The following is a 17,854-nucleotide window of genomic DNA, read 5'->3' as shown; positions in this document are numbered from 1 at the left end:
TGCCAGATACTTTTGTCACAGTAACGCAAAGCTAACAGACTGCTATAGCAAAGCAGTAAAAAACCAAGTAGCTTATAAGTAACCGAAAATTATTTCTCACAACCCCAGGGGCTAGGAAATCCAAGTCAGCAGCAGCTCCTTGTGTATTAAGGGCTCTCTTGCTGCTTCCAAGGTGGTGGCTTATTGATGTAACCTCAGGGGAAAGTGACTACCTCGCTCCTTTCAATGCATCTCATAAAAAGTGCCAGTTCCATTGGTGAACTCAGAGCACTTACAACTCAACCATTTCTCAAAAGCCTCCACTTCTAACACCATCTTTGGGTATTGAGTTTCCACAGGTGAATTGTGAAGGGCATGTATATTCAAACCATAGCGGTATCCTAATAAAAGAGCCCAAGGAGCCTGTTCACCCATTCTGCCATAAAAACCAAGCAAGAATGGGCTGGGGTTGTGGTTCAGTGGTTGAGCGCTTGCCTAGTACTTGTGAGGCACTGGGTTCGATACAAATCAATAAATAAAATGAAGGGTTTTGTTCTTCTACAACTGAAAAAATAAAAATTAAAAAAAAATAAACAAGAAGTCACCATCAGTGAAGCAGCGATTGGGAGACTAGGCTGTGAGCCAATTACCCATTTTATTTAGGTTGCATGTTCCCTGGGGTTGACTTTAAGAGATAGTTTATGGAGCTTTTATACGAGGATGATATGTATCCCACTCAGGCTATGTCTTTGTTGCCTGGTAGGGAAAATCAGAAAAAAAAATGCATCAGAGATCCCCAAACTAACTAGAGATTATCTCAGAGAATTCATTGAATGAATGAGTGGCACATATGTTTCAAATCTACCTTTTTATAGTAGAATTATCAAAATTCTGGCATTTCACACTTCCTGAACTTATTTTGTTTCATTAGTTATTTGTTTAATGAATATCTTTTGCCACCAGATCCAAATTCCAGGCATCTTGACTGTTTTGTGCTCAGTGTAACCCCATGGGTTAACATGCTAACCTCAGTAAATGTGCACTGAATATACCTGGAGCAAATACAACTTGAATGATTTTTTGATCATGAATTTTATCACGGTTCCACACTTGAATCCCCAAGTCTTATGTGTTGAAGGGCTTGGTCCCAATACAACAAAGCTTGGAGATAGAGCTCTTGCATGGTAATTGGATCATGAATGGATATGCTTGTTGATCTGTAGCTGATGGCATTATTGGGAGGTGTGGAAACTGCAGGAGATGGGATCTAGTTGGAGGAAAGAGGTCATTGGGGTGTGCCCTAGAAGCCCTTCCTCTCTCTCTCTCTTCTTCCTGGCTGTCCTGAGGTGAGCTGCTTGCTTCCACCCTCCACCCTGATATTCTGCCTCACCTCCAAATAATAGAGTAGTAGAGCCAGTGCAGCAGGTACTGGAACCATGAGCCAAAGTAAATTTTCCCTCCTTTAGGTTGCTATTATCAGGTATTTTGGTCACAGCAACAAAAAGCTGCCTAACACAAGCTTTGATTTATTTGTTTGGCTTTATTTTATTTTGTGTTTAGACTCTTTTTTTTTTTTTTTTTTAGATTTTTACTTGGCTTCTCTCTTCCACTCTCTTCTCCCAATAAAAGTTTCCTTTATTAATCTTTGAACAGTTTCAGTAACCAACTGCAAATAACAGATCATTCTAAAGAGCGGTATTCAAACGTGAAAACTCTCAAGGGAATGCCTGAATGTCTCCCTCCTATAAATCCTTAAATTATTAATCCTCGGCCCTCTTTGACCACTTTTCAGAATTAAATTATATCCTGTGACATGTCCATGAAGTGCCATTTCTTCAACTCATAAATATGAAGTGCTTTGTTTGTGGAAAATACTGTGCTAGTTGCTCGTAGACTTCTATCTACACCTACAGAGTAGATCAAATCCCTGGGCACAGGGGTCCTGTCTTTCACAGCTCCCTTACCAGCCCATGACTCTTTTTATCACCTTACTATTTGTTCCTGAGCTACTGGAGCCCCTCTTTATACTCTTTCTTCCAACCCCACCTGACTCGTAGTCCCTTGGCAGGTGGTGTCCTTGGCAGCAGCAGAATTTCATATTTGTAATTTAGGAAATGTTGATTACTTATTTTAAACCCCTCTCTCTTACTAAAAAACAACCCCACGAGGGAGGGACAGACAGCTTCTGATCTGTTCACTGCTGTGTTCCTGTGTCAGGCCTGGCCCCTGGCTCATGGGCAGTATTCAACAAAACATTTTGAGTGAGAAAACAAATATGAAATATGTTGTCTGACTTCCCCTAGCAATCTTACAACATAGATTCTTTTTGAACAGCTTTACACAGAATATTACATAATTTCAAAAAGAGTAAACACTTTCATCACAGCTCCTGGCAATAAAATGTGGAGAATTCCAGGTTCCAGAATCTATCTTTTGATTCAATTCATAATTTTCAGCTCTGTACGAAGCATTCAGTCTTTTTCCCTATGACAAATTATCATCTAATTCTCCATCTGAAACAAATGACAGGAGGCCCAATACTATATACGGTTAATTTTAAGTGTATGCCTCTATGAAAAAAAAAAAAATCTAATGTTTGTCTAAGAAATGAAAAAGGAATCTTCTACTGGAGATGCAAAAAAAATATCTTCTGACTGGGAAAGGTACCCAGAGACTGTTGCAGCAGCAATGAGTGCAGAGATCTGTTACTTCTGTTCCAATGTCTGAAGAGCAAGGCTGCAAAACTCTTGTTGCTGAGCATCAAAAGACAAAGGATGTCCTTCCCAGAAATGTGCTCAGACTGGACAGGACGGGATGTGAGCAGGGCTGATCTCAGGCAGATGGGACAGGCTCTGACCAGGAGCCAAGAAACAGGAGGCCACAATTACACCTTCAAGTAAAAACAGACCAGGACTTAGCAAGAGACTTTTTTTTCCCCCCAAAGGATCATTGCAGGATTGGTTGGGGGTGGGGTGCAGAGAGAGCCTAGTGCTGTAGGGAGAAGCTCTGACAGCAAAACCTGCAGGTGGTTGGAGACTACAGCAGTCTGGCTTCATTTTTCAGAGAAGGCTGAACAAATCCAGGAAACACTGGGTGTGGGGAAGCTGGATGAAGACTGTTGGCAGGAGGGTTTGAAGTCCTACTTGCTGGGCCAGAGGGTGGGCCGGATTCTGGTGGGAAGAGAAGGGGAGAGACACTTGACCAAATTCTGATAAAAAAAAAAAAAAATTTGTTCTCATTAGTCAGTGGGGACAAACTAGTTCAGGTAACCTTATGAGGTAAAGAATGCAAATTTGGAGGGTCTGTGTCTGGCCTTCTCAAGGTAACAGAGGGGCTTCAGTGAGCCTTATATACGTCATATGAGGAAGGAATTTCTTCAAAGTAAATCATTTCTCTGAATGAAATGGTAGATTTCTTAACCTTCTCTGTTTTCCAGGGGTACCTGGCTCAGGTAAAATTCCACTGTGTCAACAGCAAGGGCTTCTAAGGACAGCCTAAGAGTCTTCATTTATTCTTTACCTGGCTCTCTCTTTGTGTAGATCTGAGCACCTGACCTGTATTCTCTTTCTTTCCTCGGAAGAACTTCTTTCAACCTTTCTTACCAGCCAGGACTATTGGAGACAAACCACCTTGGTTTTGCTTTTTTCTGAGAATGTCTTTTTTTCTTCACCGCTTATGAAGGATAATTTTGCTGGATACAAAATTCTAGGTCCAGGGTTATTTCATCTCAAAACTTTCCCTCCACGCCTCCTGCTTGCTGGTTACTTACTTGCAGGTATGATTCTTTCCCTTGTTCTTCTGAAGCTTATAAAAGATTTTCTTTGTCTTTGCTTCTTGGCAATGTTTTGATATTTTTTCAACTTGGTGTTCCCTAGTGTCTTTAATCTGTGGTTTGATTTTTATTAATAATTTTAGAAAATTCTCAGCAATTATTAAATATTTTTGGTCCTTTTCTTTTTTTTTCTTCTTCCAGAATTCTACTATCACATGATATTCCTTTTCTAATTATCCTACAGTGCCTGGATATTCTCTTTTCATTTCAGTTCGGGAAGTTTCTATTGACCTATCTTCAGTGTATGGATGAGCCCATAAAAGATATTCTTAATTTCTGTTACAGAGCATTTTTTTTTTACTTCTAGGGTTTTCTTTGTATTTTATTTTTTATTTTCCTTAGAATCTCCATTTTCATAGAGCACTCAGCATTTTATTATATATTTATATGTTTATAATTATGAACTTAATTTATTTCATAGTTATTTGAAATTCCTGATGTGGTGTTTCTAAAACCTCTGTTTCTTATTTTTGCTGTGTCTTTTTTTCTGATTTTTTTTCTTTTCTTTTTGACTTATGACATGCCTTGCAGTTTCTTGTTCAAATGATGTAGTGAGCAACAGGATCTGAGGTAGTTAGGCCCCTGGTGTGCATTTTCACGTTGATCAGGCTGAAGTTAAGCTGTGTTTATTATTTGCTGTAGCTACAGCTCAGAGATTCTACTTTCTTTGTCCCTGTTTTTGTCTTCCTTGTTGACTGCGGGTTTCCCTGGGAACTCCTTCTTAAATCAGGTAGCGTACTGGTAGTCTTCTCTCTTACTGGGTAAAGGAGCAAAAACGCTCTGCATAGATTTCAAAATGGTCACCTTTTCCCAGGCCAAACATGAGAGTATTTTTCTCTTATCCTCGTCATGAGAATCATGGGTGGTCCTGGACGTGAAAGCCATGAAAATGTGGCCTCTCCTATACTGGGCCTCCAGCAAATTAATCTACCTTCATCCCCCAGCAATTCGCCAAAAGTGCCAGTGAAGTGTTCTTACCTATTACTTGCTCCAGTGGCTTCTGCCTCAGGTAAGCTGATCTGTAATCTCAATACAGTGGTCCCCCGCTTAGTTTCACATTCTGCAGTTTCCATTACACATGGTTAACCATAATCCAAAAATATTAAATGGAAAATTTCAAAAATGAATAATTCATCAGCTTTAAATTGCACACTGCAATTGAGCTCCATCTGACTTGGGATGGGACTCATCTGTTTGTCCAGCATATCCACACTGTAAAGCTACCTGCTTCTTATGTGCTTTGCAGCCATTTGGGTCCCAGATTGACTGTCCTATATGCGGTGATATATACTAATACAACACTATTGCCATTCCTGTGACCAAGTAATACAAATTTTACTTAATAATGCCCCCAAAACACAAAAGTATTGATACTTGTCAATTTTGTTATAATATATTGCTGTAACTGTTTTGCATTTCATCATTAGTTATTACTGTTAACCTACTACTGTGCCACATTTATAAATTAAACCTTATGCACGAATAGGAAAAAGTAAAACATATATATATATATATATATATATATATATATATATATATATATATATAGGATTGCTTATTCCCTATGATTTCAGGTCTCCTGTGAGGACCTTGGAATGTATCCTTTGTGCAAATGGAGGGGCTACTACACTCACCTGTCTCTTCAGTTTTTAGGGTGATATTTTATCCAGTGATTTTAATCCTGTGATAGATACAGAACAAGGCAGTGATTTTGTTCATTCAGCTGTTTTTGTTGTAATTTTAAGAGCAGGAGAGACAATTTCTAAGGTTCTTTTTTTCACATTAAAAAACTGTATATGCACATTGACATTTCCACAAGAATCATATACTGGTAACCACTGAACTCACCTGCTATTTTCAGATAACACAATCTTCTAAAAAAAAAAAAATGTATCCAAGCTATCCCTTCTCTTTGGATTTGTTTTTCTCTATTAGATCTGAGTGACCTTTCCTTAAATAAAAATGAAGGCTGAGATTTCCTGAAGAGTAAGTACTGAAAGTTTGTGTCTTTCACCCAGCTGTTGTTTGTTAGCCAATTTCTTTTTGTAGGAGGAAGTTAGTTTAAGAATGGCCTATTTCCCTCCTTATTCATTTCAGCCTATAGTTATTAAATTAAATGTGAGCTTAGCTATTTTATCTAAGTGCCTTCATAGTGTTTATGAGTAGAGGGGATTAGCATTCATTGGAAAATTATCATGCCCCTAGGATCATGCTAAGTGCTGCTCAAACTTTCATGTGTACCAAATTATCAGGGAGATGGTGAAATGCAGATTCTGGCTCAGGGGTCCATCTGGGGTCCAGTCTCAGTGGTTTTCACCAGGCAGTGCTCATGCTGCTTGCCTAGGGCCTCTTGTCTGACTCAGTCCCCACTGTTCTCTGGCCTGGAGATGGCAGTGACTTTTTCACAGTGTCACAGCTAGTCAGTATTTAAATCCAGTTTTTTTCTAATGACACAAGAGGTGGCAGAAGGAATGCCCTGCAAATAATTGTGGTCTCCTCCTCACAACCACAAGCTTTAATTTAGATCTTTTTATAGGACATTGCTGTAGTTTGAATTTTGTCTGAAAGACACAGATGTTGAACTTCAATGACCTTCCATGACCTTCTATGGAAACAGGGTGTTTCCACATATAACTCAGCGAGGATGAGTTCGTGCCCGAGTAGGGGAACCCTTTCCCAGCATGACAGGCATCCTTACCAGAAGAGGAAAGGAGACACAGACACACACGGAGGAGACTGAGGCAGAAATGGAAGTGGGGAAGCTGCAAGCCAAAGGATCCCAAAGATGTCTGGAGCCATCAGAAGCTAGCAAAGCAGGGAATGAGCCTTGTGGAACCTTCAGAGGCAGCATGACCCTGCCAACATTTCAACTGGGGATTTGTAGCCTCCATTAATGAGCAATGTATTTCTGGTGATTTCAGCCTCCATGTTTGAAGTAATATGTGACAGTAACACTAGGAAGCAAATAAAACCAATTAACACATTGCTCTAGTGTTCCTGTTTCTGAGTGTGTCTGTGTGCCCTGCCAGATTGTCATCAGGCAAGTTCAGTGGCAGCTGAGAGTATTTCGGACCAACACCAGCCTTCATCACACGTGGCTGTCCATTTGGCTTTTTAGTGATTAGACTAAAGATAGTAATGTGTACTGTTTTCTCAGCTTTCTGCTACTATATCAAAATACCTGAGATAATCAACTTCTAAAGAGAAAAGGTGTATTTTGATGTGCAGTTTTAGAGGTTACAGTCCATGATTGGTGGGCCCTATGGCTTTGAATTAGACAGCACATGATGGTGCAGAGCACGAGGCAGAGCAAAAACTTCTAACCACATGGTCAGGAAGCCAGGAGAGGGAAAGGGAGGGGTTGGGGTTCCTCGTCTCCTCCACAGCATGCCCCAGTGACCTGAAGCCCTCCCACGAGTTCCAGCTCCTCCACCACCTCCCACTAGCACCAAGAGGGAACCCAGCCTTTAGCACACGAGCCTCCTGGGGATACTCAAGATGTAAACTAGGGCATTTACACTATGAAAGTAAATCAGCTGTATTGTACTTCCGAGCAGTGAATCACTGTGTTTACTTTCATTTTCACATACTTCTTAAAGTATTTGTCCTCTGTGTTAGTAAAATATTTTTTCATATTTGCATTTTTTTCACATACACAAAATATTCCCCACAGAAAAGAAGGTTGTGTATGTGTGATTAATTGCCTGTATATTTGCCTGGGAAAGGCACTGCTAAACAAGTGTTTATCATCTTCTGAAAGTCTTACAACATTTACTAAAAAACCCCTCTTGGGCTTGCCCTATATTTGTTCCTCAAAGAATCTGTGCTGCTAAAATTTTAAATTCAAAACCAAGTTTTATTTCACTTCTCTTTTCAAGTCAAATATAGTATTTTGGCTTTCATTGCCTTAAGTGTAGATAAAATAGACTAGGATGAGTATTTCTTCCTTGGTCTCTGTGCAGAAGTCTCCACTGGAAGGGAAAGGTGCTGTTTCTATTCCCACTGCTGCATAACAAATTACCCTGAAACTCAGTGGCAGCAAACCTCCATTTTATGATGCCTGAGAACACTGTGGGCCAGGGACATGGGCAGGTCATGTGGGAAAGATTGATCTCTGGTCTACTGTGCCTTGGGGACTCAGCTGAGAAGACGGGAAGAAAGAAAAGGGAATGTGGTTCAATGACCAGCTGAGCATGTTTTCCAGAAGACTCTTCCCACGTGTTAGGCAGTTGATGCTGGTTGCTGCCTGACCCCTCAGCTGTCAGTGGTGTTACCTACAAGTGTCCTCTTCCTGAGGCTTCAGCCTCTGCACCACATGATGGCTTTGCGGTAGCACTGCGTTCCAGTGAGTGACCTGAGAGAATGTGGTGGACGTCGGAAAGTCTTCCTCACTGAGCTTTGGAAGCCATGATACATTTTATTGCTTACCAGTGATGCAACTACAGTGACCCAGAGTTAAGGCGAGGTGACTTAAACTATACCTCAGGATGGGAGGAATTGAAAAAAAAATGTGAAGATGTGTTTAAAAATCTCATGACACCTGTGTAAGTCAGCTCTCCGTCACTGTAACAAAATACATGAGATAGTCAACTTTTAAATGGGAGGAAAGTTTATTTTGTCCCATAGTTTTGGCAATCTCAGGCCATAGTTGACTGGTTCATTTTTTTTTTCTTTTAAGTCCATGGTAAGACAGTACTTTATGGCATAATCACTATGGAAGAAGCTGCTCACCTCATAATTGGGATACGAAGGAGAGGGAGCAGAGGGGCCAGGTTCCCAGTATCCCTTTCCAGGCTACAACTCAATTACTTAACTTTCTTCCACTAGGCCCCACCACCAAAGTGTTCCAACGCCTCGGCAGAGAACCACAGAATGGGGACCAAGCATTTAACACAGGGGCATCTGGGTAACTGTCAAATCCAAATTATGAGAATCTTTTTTACAAAAACATGTTTCACATATAGCACACGATGAAAATGGCACTGACTTCTAGTTGGAAGATAGGGATGAGTTTCTCCTTGGTCTTGAGTAAGATGTTACACCTCTGTAGCCCTTAATTTCCTCAACAGCAAGATGAAGGGTTGCACTAGGCGGGATCCACGGGTCCTTTGCAGAGCTATGATTTTGTTTCTCCCTGAAATTGTGCCAATTGAAACACTAGAAATTCCAGACTGTATTTTATAATAAACTTTATTTTTGAAAGGAAGTTTTTTGTGCCACATATACCTGTCCAGAGAAGAATGGAACAGACACACATATATCTCAATTCCTCCGGTTCACCCCACTTTATTAATATTAGATGTAGGTACCATTCACTGCTAAGTGATGGATGCCATTCCTGGGCCTCATTTACTCTCCATACTCAAGGCTAGCCTGGGTATTGCTTTCAGGATAGGTTTTAAGGGGTCTGCTCAAGTTCACCTCTTCATTGGGATGACCCCCATCTCAGACTCTTTCAGAATAAAACTTTGAATATGAGATTATTTTGTATCAGAAGCAAAGTTGTTGTGGTTACTCAACAGAAGGTGGTGAAGGGGTGTGGGGGGAGAGGGGATCCATGTCAGAGAACTCAAACCAGGCACATTGGGACACAAGAATGACCAAGAACGCAGAGGCACCTGTCACCATTGAAATGGCACATGTAAAGTTGCCGCAGTCTTGGCTGGGCACAGAATCACGAGCCACTCAAGCAGGAACAAAACTTTATTTTTGAAAAAGCCGCCAATACTCCGTAGGCACCGGCAAGCCAGAATCGGTCCACCCACGTGTATCTACCGGAACTGGCCGGCCCTGGAACCGCCCCCCCCTCCCCCCCCACCTCCCCCAGAATTCCCTCCTACTATCCTTCCCCAACCAATGGGAACTCTCCAGGAGTCCCGTAACATGAGTCCCGTAGCAGGCCAAGGTGAACAGCAGGAGTCCAATTTCCATATGAATGTAAATCTTAACATAATCATATCATCTCAATGGCTAGCTGGCTCACTTTACAACCAAAGGTGCCATGCATCATATTATTTGCTTGTGGCTCCTAGCATTTTGCCAGAGGGAGTGGTTAATGTTAAGGTCTGTAAACAAGTCATGATGGCGCCTGGCATTTTGCCAGAGGGAATGGTTGGTGAAGTAACCAGCGAGCCATTAAATATGGAGATTCCTTATTGGTTGACTGCTGTATCTAGTTTATGTTAATTAGATAAGCTGTGTGGAATGTATATATACCCCTCTTGTCCTACAATAAACGGCTCCCACTCCTGCTGTATCAATCTACACAAGTTGCTCGTCACCCCCCCCCCCCCCCGTTATTTTGCTGCAGCTGGACTGCGGCAGGGTCGAATGACTGGTGGGAACAGCCAACAGAAGCCAACATGTCTGTGGAGAAAAGATGGGCATGGGCTCAGAGGTCAGATGACCTGGGCTCTACAGCCTTTCTGTAACTTAGCAATTAACCTTCTCAGACCAGCCACCTAAATCTATCAGTTACATTTTATTTCTCTGTACAATGGAGGAAAACTAATGAGTTAGCATTATGTGTCTCCTATTTTCTGTGGGGAACCACAGAGAATGGTGAGCTTTGCATTTGTCATGTGGCAAATTGGTATCATTACGGGTCACTTTATGCTAGGAGCCACAAGCAAATAATATGATGCATGGCACCTTTGGTTGTAAAGTGACGCCAGCTAGCCATTGAGATGATATGATTATGTTAAGATTTACATTCATATGGAAATTGGACTGCTGCTGTTCACCTTGGCCTGCTACGGGACTCATGTTACGGGACTCCTGGAGAGTTCCCATTGGTTGGGGAAGGACAGTAGGAGGGAATTCTGGGGGAGGTGGGTGGGGGGGAGGGGGGCCCGGTTCTGGGGCCGGCCAGTTCCGGTAGACGCACGTGGATGGACCAATTCTGGCTTGCCAGGCGCCATCCGGACTTGTTTATAGACTCTAACATTTGTCAGGCGCCATCCTGACTTGTTTACAGACCCTAACATGCCCCAGAAGCCTTAGCACAGTCTTGGCTCGTCATTTTTCTTCTCCATTCAGTGCCATTGATGTCCAGGAGTAGCCACACGACATGTAGAGTCCAGTGCAAAATGGAAAGGTGGGTCTCTTGTTAAAACAAAGTAAAAAGTGCTTTTAATGACACCGAAATATAAAGCTTTTATTTCTTCGGTGGCCTCTTTCTTGACCTGCCATGGTAATTTATTTCCTGTTGAACGATCTGCTTCCTGCTTCAGGAGGATTCTCAAAAGCAAGTGCAGACCCGCAGAGGTATCTAGAGCCCCCTTGCCCCAGGACTTGTCCCCTAGCTGAGTGTGGAAAGCAGAACCAGGCTCATGGCCAATGCGTGGTCTACACCGTGGGTTGAGCCAGGTACCTGGAGGGGACACATTCTGTGACCACCCTTAGATGTAGTACTGCCAGCTCATGTGGGACAAGGGAAATGGTGAAGGTGTGGCTACATGTGACCTGAGGTCCCAAGCCTGCAGTTCTGTAGCATGTCCTATCTCATCAAACTTCCCTCACAAGACATTCAAAGGTGATGACTTCAAGAGGGGAACAGCAGAGCTTTCAGCCCACACAGGGATTCCTGAGACTATCTGCTCACACCACTGTTCATGTGGCCCTGGTGCTCATCATTCTTTCTGCAAACCACTTCTTCTCATTGACTTTTCTGTTCATGCCCTAGGTCTCTGTTATGGTTTTGATATGAGGAGTCCCCAAAAGCTCAAGTGGGAGAAATGCAAGACAGTGCATGTTCATCCCCTGGTCGGGATTAACTTGGTGGCATCTGTAGGTAGGGTGTGGCTGGAGGAGGTGGGTCCCTGGGGCCATGCCATTGGGGTTTATATTTTGTCCTTGTTGAGCAGAGTTCTCTCTCGGCTTCCAGGTGCCTGTTTCTTCCATGTTCCCAGTGGTTCCCTCTGCCACACTCTCTGCCATGATGCTCTGCCTCATCTCTAGCCCCAAGGAGTGGAGTCGGCCTTTCATGGACTGACATCTCTCAAAACTGTATGTTCCAAAATAAATTTTTCTTCTTATAATTTTTCTTGGCAGGTCTTTTGGTCACAGCAGCAAAAAGGCTGAGTAAAAGTTTCCATCAAAGCCCAGGATTCCTCCTCACTTCTGAAACCCCCAGTTGCACCCAGCCATTCATCACTTTGAGTTCAAGCTTCTTTTCACCCGACTCTGAGGAGCTCTCACTCTCCGTACCGGACTGTCCAGACTCGCCCATTTTTATTTTTTATTTTTAGTAAGCTTTTCATTGCTGTGGTCAAAGACACAACAAGAATAACGTAGAGGAGAAAAGAGTTTATTGTGGCTCGCCGTTTCAGACATTCAGTCCATGGTCAGCCAAATCCTTGAGCTTGCAATGAATGTGATCTTGCCAGGTCCTAAGATGACTTCAAAGCATCTTTCCTGTTGCATCTGTGTAAAGTTCTTAGCATCCCTTTAGTGGCTGTAATCTCTTCAACAACCAGAATTTCCTTGGCTCCAGTTTTATAGGCACTTTTCTGGTGGAATTGCAAATTTGTCAAGTCTTTCTCCTGATTATCACAGTAAACTTGACTAAAAGTCACCAGCAGTATCCATGGCACTGCATGAATGCTGTGTTGTCTTGAAATTTCTTCTGCCAGATTAATTAGTCCATCACATCAATTTAAATTCAGCCTCACAGAACATGGTCATAGGAAAATTATAGACAACTCTCTGACAGAATGTAACATGAATGGCCTCTAATCCAATTTCCAAGAGTTTACTTCCTCTGAGACCTTATGAGTCCAGTCTTACCTATCTTCTGGTCTTCTGAGTTCCCACCAGAATTGTCCACTAAATTCTGCTTACAACATTCTAAGATTTCTCCAGTCAGAATCTCTAAACTTTTCCAAACTCCTCTCACAAACCATTTCCAAATGCTTCCAAACACTATGGTCAGGTTAGTGAACAAAGACCTTGCTTCTCAATACCTATTTCTGTTAGGTTTGTTGTTGTTGTTGTTGTTTGTTTGTTTGTTTGCTGTGAGCAAAAGACCTAACAAGAATAACTTAGAGGAGAAAGTTTATTTGGCACGTGGTTTCAGAGGTTCAGTCCACAGCTGGCTGACTCCATTACTCTGGGCCAAGGTGAGGCAGAACATCATGGTGGAAGGGCTTGGCAGAGAAAAACAGTTCAGTTCATGACAGAAAGGAATCAGAGAAAAAATTTTACCAGTAACAACAAATAAACCCTAAAACATGTCCCCAGTGGCCTACTTCCTGCAGCCGTGCCCTACCTGCCTACAGTTACCACGTATTACTCCATTCAGATTATTAACCCATCAAATGGATCAATCCACTGACTAGGTCACAGCTCTCACAATCTCATCATTCCCAAACATTCTGACATTGTTCTCCCAAGAAGAATTTGGGGATACCTGATATTTAAACCATAATACCCACCCTGCCCAGAACAACTCTCCAATGTTTCTTAACATGCACTACCTGCCTCTGCTCAGGGTGAACAGCCATTCTATAGAGCACACGCAGAACTATGCTCTTGACTAACCTACTCATTTCCCTTGGCCCCAAACCCTGGCTCTTCAGATGGGGTTCTACTATTTCCAGCATCCTCTACAATATGAGGGAACAGCCTGACACGGAGTTGGTGACTTGATAATTTACCATTATTGGCTGCTTTATATTTCTCTTTTTCCTGCTCTGTTCCTCTACTGATGACTCCTAAACTATTTACAGTTGGCTTAGGGCTTTATTGCACTGTATATATACACGCGATCCAATGGCATCCAGCCCAGGACTGAGTTCAGAAGTCACTGAGTTCAGATGTACTCCTGCTCTGCGAAGGAGGCATGAGTTGGACAGCCTCAGCATAGACACGCTTCACAATTAGTCCATGGGTGAGCAACACCTGGCCATTGTCACCATTGAAATATGGGCATCCCGTGCCCCATTTTACCTTTTCCCTGTGAATGTCTCCAGCATCAATGATGCACAACTCCAGGAGAAACAGAATGCCTGAGCTATCAGGTGGGACTGAGAATTTATAAGGTGTGTTAGGGCAAGACCTCCCTCCGCACTGCTGGCCACAGGTTACCTGTGTCATTCAGGTTACATTGAAGGGGCACCCCCTTTCTCCACAGAAAAGCCCTCTTCACCATGGCTGATTTTAGACTATCAGCAAGAGTCCACTGTAGATAAACTTGCTATTTTCATGTCACCCTGTTTACTTGGCCACTGGCCGAGAAGATACCAGCACTCCAGGTGCTGGACATCCCTTACTAGTTTTTCACAAACGTATCCAGTACAGTACTTTGAAGAAATGTGCAAACAAGGCCTCTGGCCTTGAGCTGGGGCTTCACAGAGATGTCTACATTTTTAAGATAAGTTACAAATGGGCTCCATGGTAACAGCTGGCAGGGGGAGGATACAAAGAAGAGAAGAAGCTCTCCCCTTCTCAGGTGTGGTCCTTGAAGAGTTAACTTACCCAGAACAGTGAAGGAAAAAGCTGCTTTTATGTGAACCTCTGCAGACTGTGAACTTCTGAGCCCCTCCCCTTACACACTGGGTATAAAACTCTGAAACTCCCTGAACTCGGGGTTCAGGGGATTGATTGATTACAGCAAAGGCTGTGCCCTCTGACCCTGGCTGCAGCCAAATAAAACTGTTTCCTGCTATCTTCGGTGCCTTGCCTCGTTTGTCCCTACAACATGAGGCCATGTTGTTTTCGGCTCACCTTAGCCCCAGTGGGGTAGATTTTGGTGGACTGAAGACAACTGTTGTTGCTTTACTGTCTTTGTTGGTGACTGGCTTAGGGGTGAGTTTGAGACACAATTGTGGCCAATGAGATGTGAGGGAAGTTCTGCTGGGAGGCTTCTAAGAAAGTTAGCTTCACTCCAGAAAAGACTGACTTAGCAACTTTATGGCCAATTGTGGAATAGCCTGATTTCCTGATCACTCATGGTGTAGGATGACAGATTTCACACACGTGTGTATCATGCGATGCATTTGGATTTGGTCCTCTGGTTACTTGCAGCCCAAATCTCCTGCACTTGACCCATTCAGCAATCAATGTGAAGGACAAAAGGAAGTGAGATGCTTCATGGAGGAGGCTGACTTTACTAGATGCAACAGTTGAATGCAGCGTGAATCCCTGTTGAGTCAAAGTTTGAACAAACCAACTATAAAGGACACTCTAAGCACCAAAGGGGACACTTGAATATAGACTGGGTGTTGAATGAAGTTGAGAATGTTTGCTAATTTTCTATGTGTCCATGATAATTATCACTGTATAAGAAAATGTTTTAAGATGATAGTTGTGGATTTTGAAATGCTCAGAGTAAAATTTCATGGTATGTATAATTATAGGCAAAATGATAAAAATATGAGCATCATATATTATGAAAGGTTAGCAGTAATGACCTCTGAGCAATGGATATGTGGGGCTCATTTTGCTGGAACTGGACCAGGCTGTTTTGTCCACTTTGTGGTATGACAACCTCTGAAACAAGTTTTGCAGTAAGAAGGCATCTACTCACAAGACAGTCTGGCACGATGAGACCGGAGGTCTAAGTCTGAAATCTGCCTCCCTGAAAGCAGGTGTTAGTGGTGTTTATGGGATGAAGAAGCGGGCACAAGGGAAGGTGAATGGAGGTGAGGAACCGGTGTCTGCACATGCGTAATCTATCTTCATGACTCCTTGTCAGTCACAAGTCAAAAAATAGCATTGGCATGATCTGAAAGCTGAGGTTTTCAGCCTCAGAACATCTAAAGTTCTCTCACGGACACCTGTGCAGGCCTAGGTGAAGAGGCAGTGGTTTACACAAGTGGCCTTCAAGTCCCTGAAGAGCAACTGAGGGAACTGTTGTCACCATGACCTCCACGTCAGAGCTGTGTGACTGCCAACAGTTTTAAAGTCAACAGTAAGCATTACAAAATCCAAGCTGGGCTGTGTTGAGAGCCACAGCCAGTCGGAATGGCCCCTGGCATTTTGCCAATAGTATTGGTTGAGAGGCGAGCCATTAAGATGATGCTGGATGGATTCAATTGTATATCAGACCTTTACACCAGTAATGGGGCAGCTCTTGCTGCCTTGGGGGGCCCACTACTTCAGAGTTCCCATTGAGTTCTTGCTGGTTCCCAGAGTGAATGCACGTGCAGCCCAGGGGAGGGAGTTCCGCTTGGTATGTGGGGTGTTCCTGGAGGAGCCACAGGGGTGGCGTTCGGGAGAGTTTCCGGGGAGTGTGCGTGGAGTGCTGTGGGAGTTCGGAAATAAAGTTTGTTCCTGCTTCAGTGGCTCGTGATTTGTGCCCAGCCAGACCTCGGCAGGGTTGGAGGGTTTATTCAGGTTTTTTCAGTTTCAATGCCACTCTCCTCAATGACTCTATTTCCAAAATGTCACATAAATAAAAAGAACAAATTTTTGGATGGCACATCTAATAAGAATTAATATACTTTCATAATGTTAGTGCTGTGCAAAAGGGCAGGATTTTTCTTGAGGAAAAGTTTTATGGAGAAACACATAAAAGGAGCTTGAAGACAGGAGGAGCACTATGCATTGTTAATGTGTTTGCTAAAGGCATTGATCTTGTCCCAAGGAGAAAGCATGACCTCAAGGGCATGCAACATTAATGCAAAGCCACAGAACATAGTAGTGGAGAAGGCTGACTCCCCTCCTCTCTGGGGTAGACACCATTTTGTGTGCCCCATTTCACAGAGGTGCACCCTCGTGTTCTTCTGGAAATATCCATCAGTGTCCCCAAAGCAATGGCCACCCAAATTAAGTGAATGGTGCCAGGATGGTGGGAATTGGGGCAGAAGGTTGGCTACAACAGATCCAGGGGTGTTCAAAAAACAGATATCAGGAAAATTTCCAAGACTTTCTTGACAGTCGTGCCACATTTCACAGACTTTAAAACTTCACTGGGAAGTTAGACACATGCCCAGATAAACGCTGGAGAAATTAGAGGTTCACGTAGAAACAGGACGCATTTATTACCATTCTGGAACGGAAAAAAGTCGTTTGATTGGTGTGGGAACGAAAAGAGCCTGCTTTTGTAAAGGGTGTGTGTGCACCTGAGTTGTTCCTCCACCAGACACGCTCCCCTGAGGTTCCCTGAGGTTCCTTGAGCTCATATCTCAAATATCCTTGGCTTTGGGGCTTTTGTGTTCTTTTCTGCATTGCCCAACTTCAGCAAGAATCCTGATAAGCCAGTTTAGCCAGCAAACGCCCACCCTTCATTGCCCCGGGGTATCTGATCAGGTTCCTGATCCTCAACCAATGGTCAGCTGATGTCTGATCACCCTGGCTGCCTTCAGTAAGAATCTTGTTGTGTGGGTTTAGCCACAATCCTCCTCACTCCTCTGTCTCTGCTTAGTCATTTTCTACCTACTGATCTCCTCCCTGATCCTTGGCTATAAATTTCCATTTTACTGTGGGTGGAACTCAACCTCTCTCCCCTAGTGCAAAACCCCACTGCAATGCCTGCCTTACAGTGCTTTAACAAGTAAAAGGATGACTTTTTCCTTAAGAAAGTACCTATCATTTTTAAAAAGACAACACAGAGAAGATGGCTTCTTCTGTTCACTGCCACTCCCAAAAGTGAGCCAGTCAGGGCTGAGTTTGTCACACATTATACCCCAGTAGATATGTGGGGAGAACTTTCAGAAACCTCCACTGCCGACCACAGATCAGATCAGGATTTAAAAATGAAACGAAACAAAAACCAATGAGCTCTGCCCAGTTTTGTGGAAACGGTGGGGGAAGAATTGCATGTCTTGACACAGAGGCATGGTCGATGGCCCCCAGCAGCTCTGCACTCCCAGGATGATGTGGTTGGGAGTGAGGTGCTCACTGGCCACAAGGGCAACCATTGCTCTTCCAGGTTCCAGTGCACTGTGTACAAGACAGGGAGCCACCCTGACCACGGTGTTTCCTGAAGGAAGAGGCAAGCACGTGTATGGACACACTGCTAGCACAAGGAAAGCCCAGAGACACTGTTTGTGAGTTGTTTTCAGCAAACTGCTGGACTTTTTAGATACTTTGCACAGTGAC

Source organism: Spermophilus citellus, assembly GCF_964194105.1.
Source record: "Spermophilus citellus genome assembly, chromosome: 1".
In the NCBI taxonomy this organism is placed as follows: Eukaryota; Metazoa; Chordata; class Mammalia; order Rodentia; family Sciuridae; genus Spermophilus; species Spermophilus citellus.
This window is presented reverse-complemented; position numbering follows the sequence as displayed.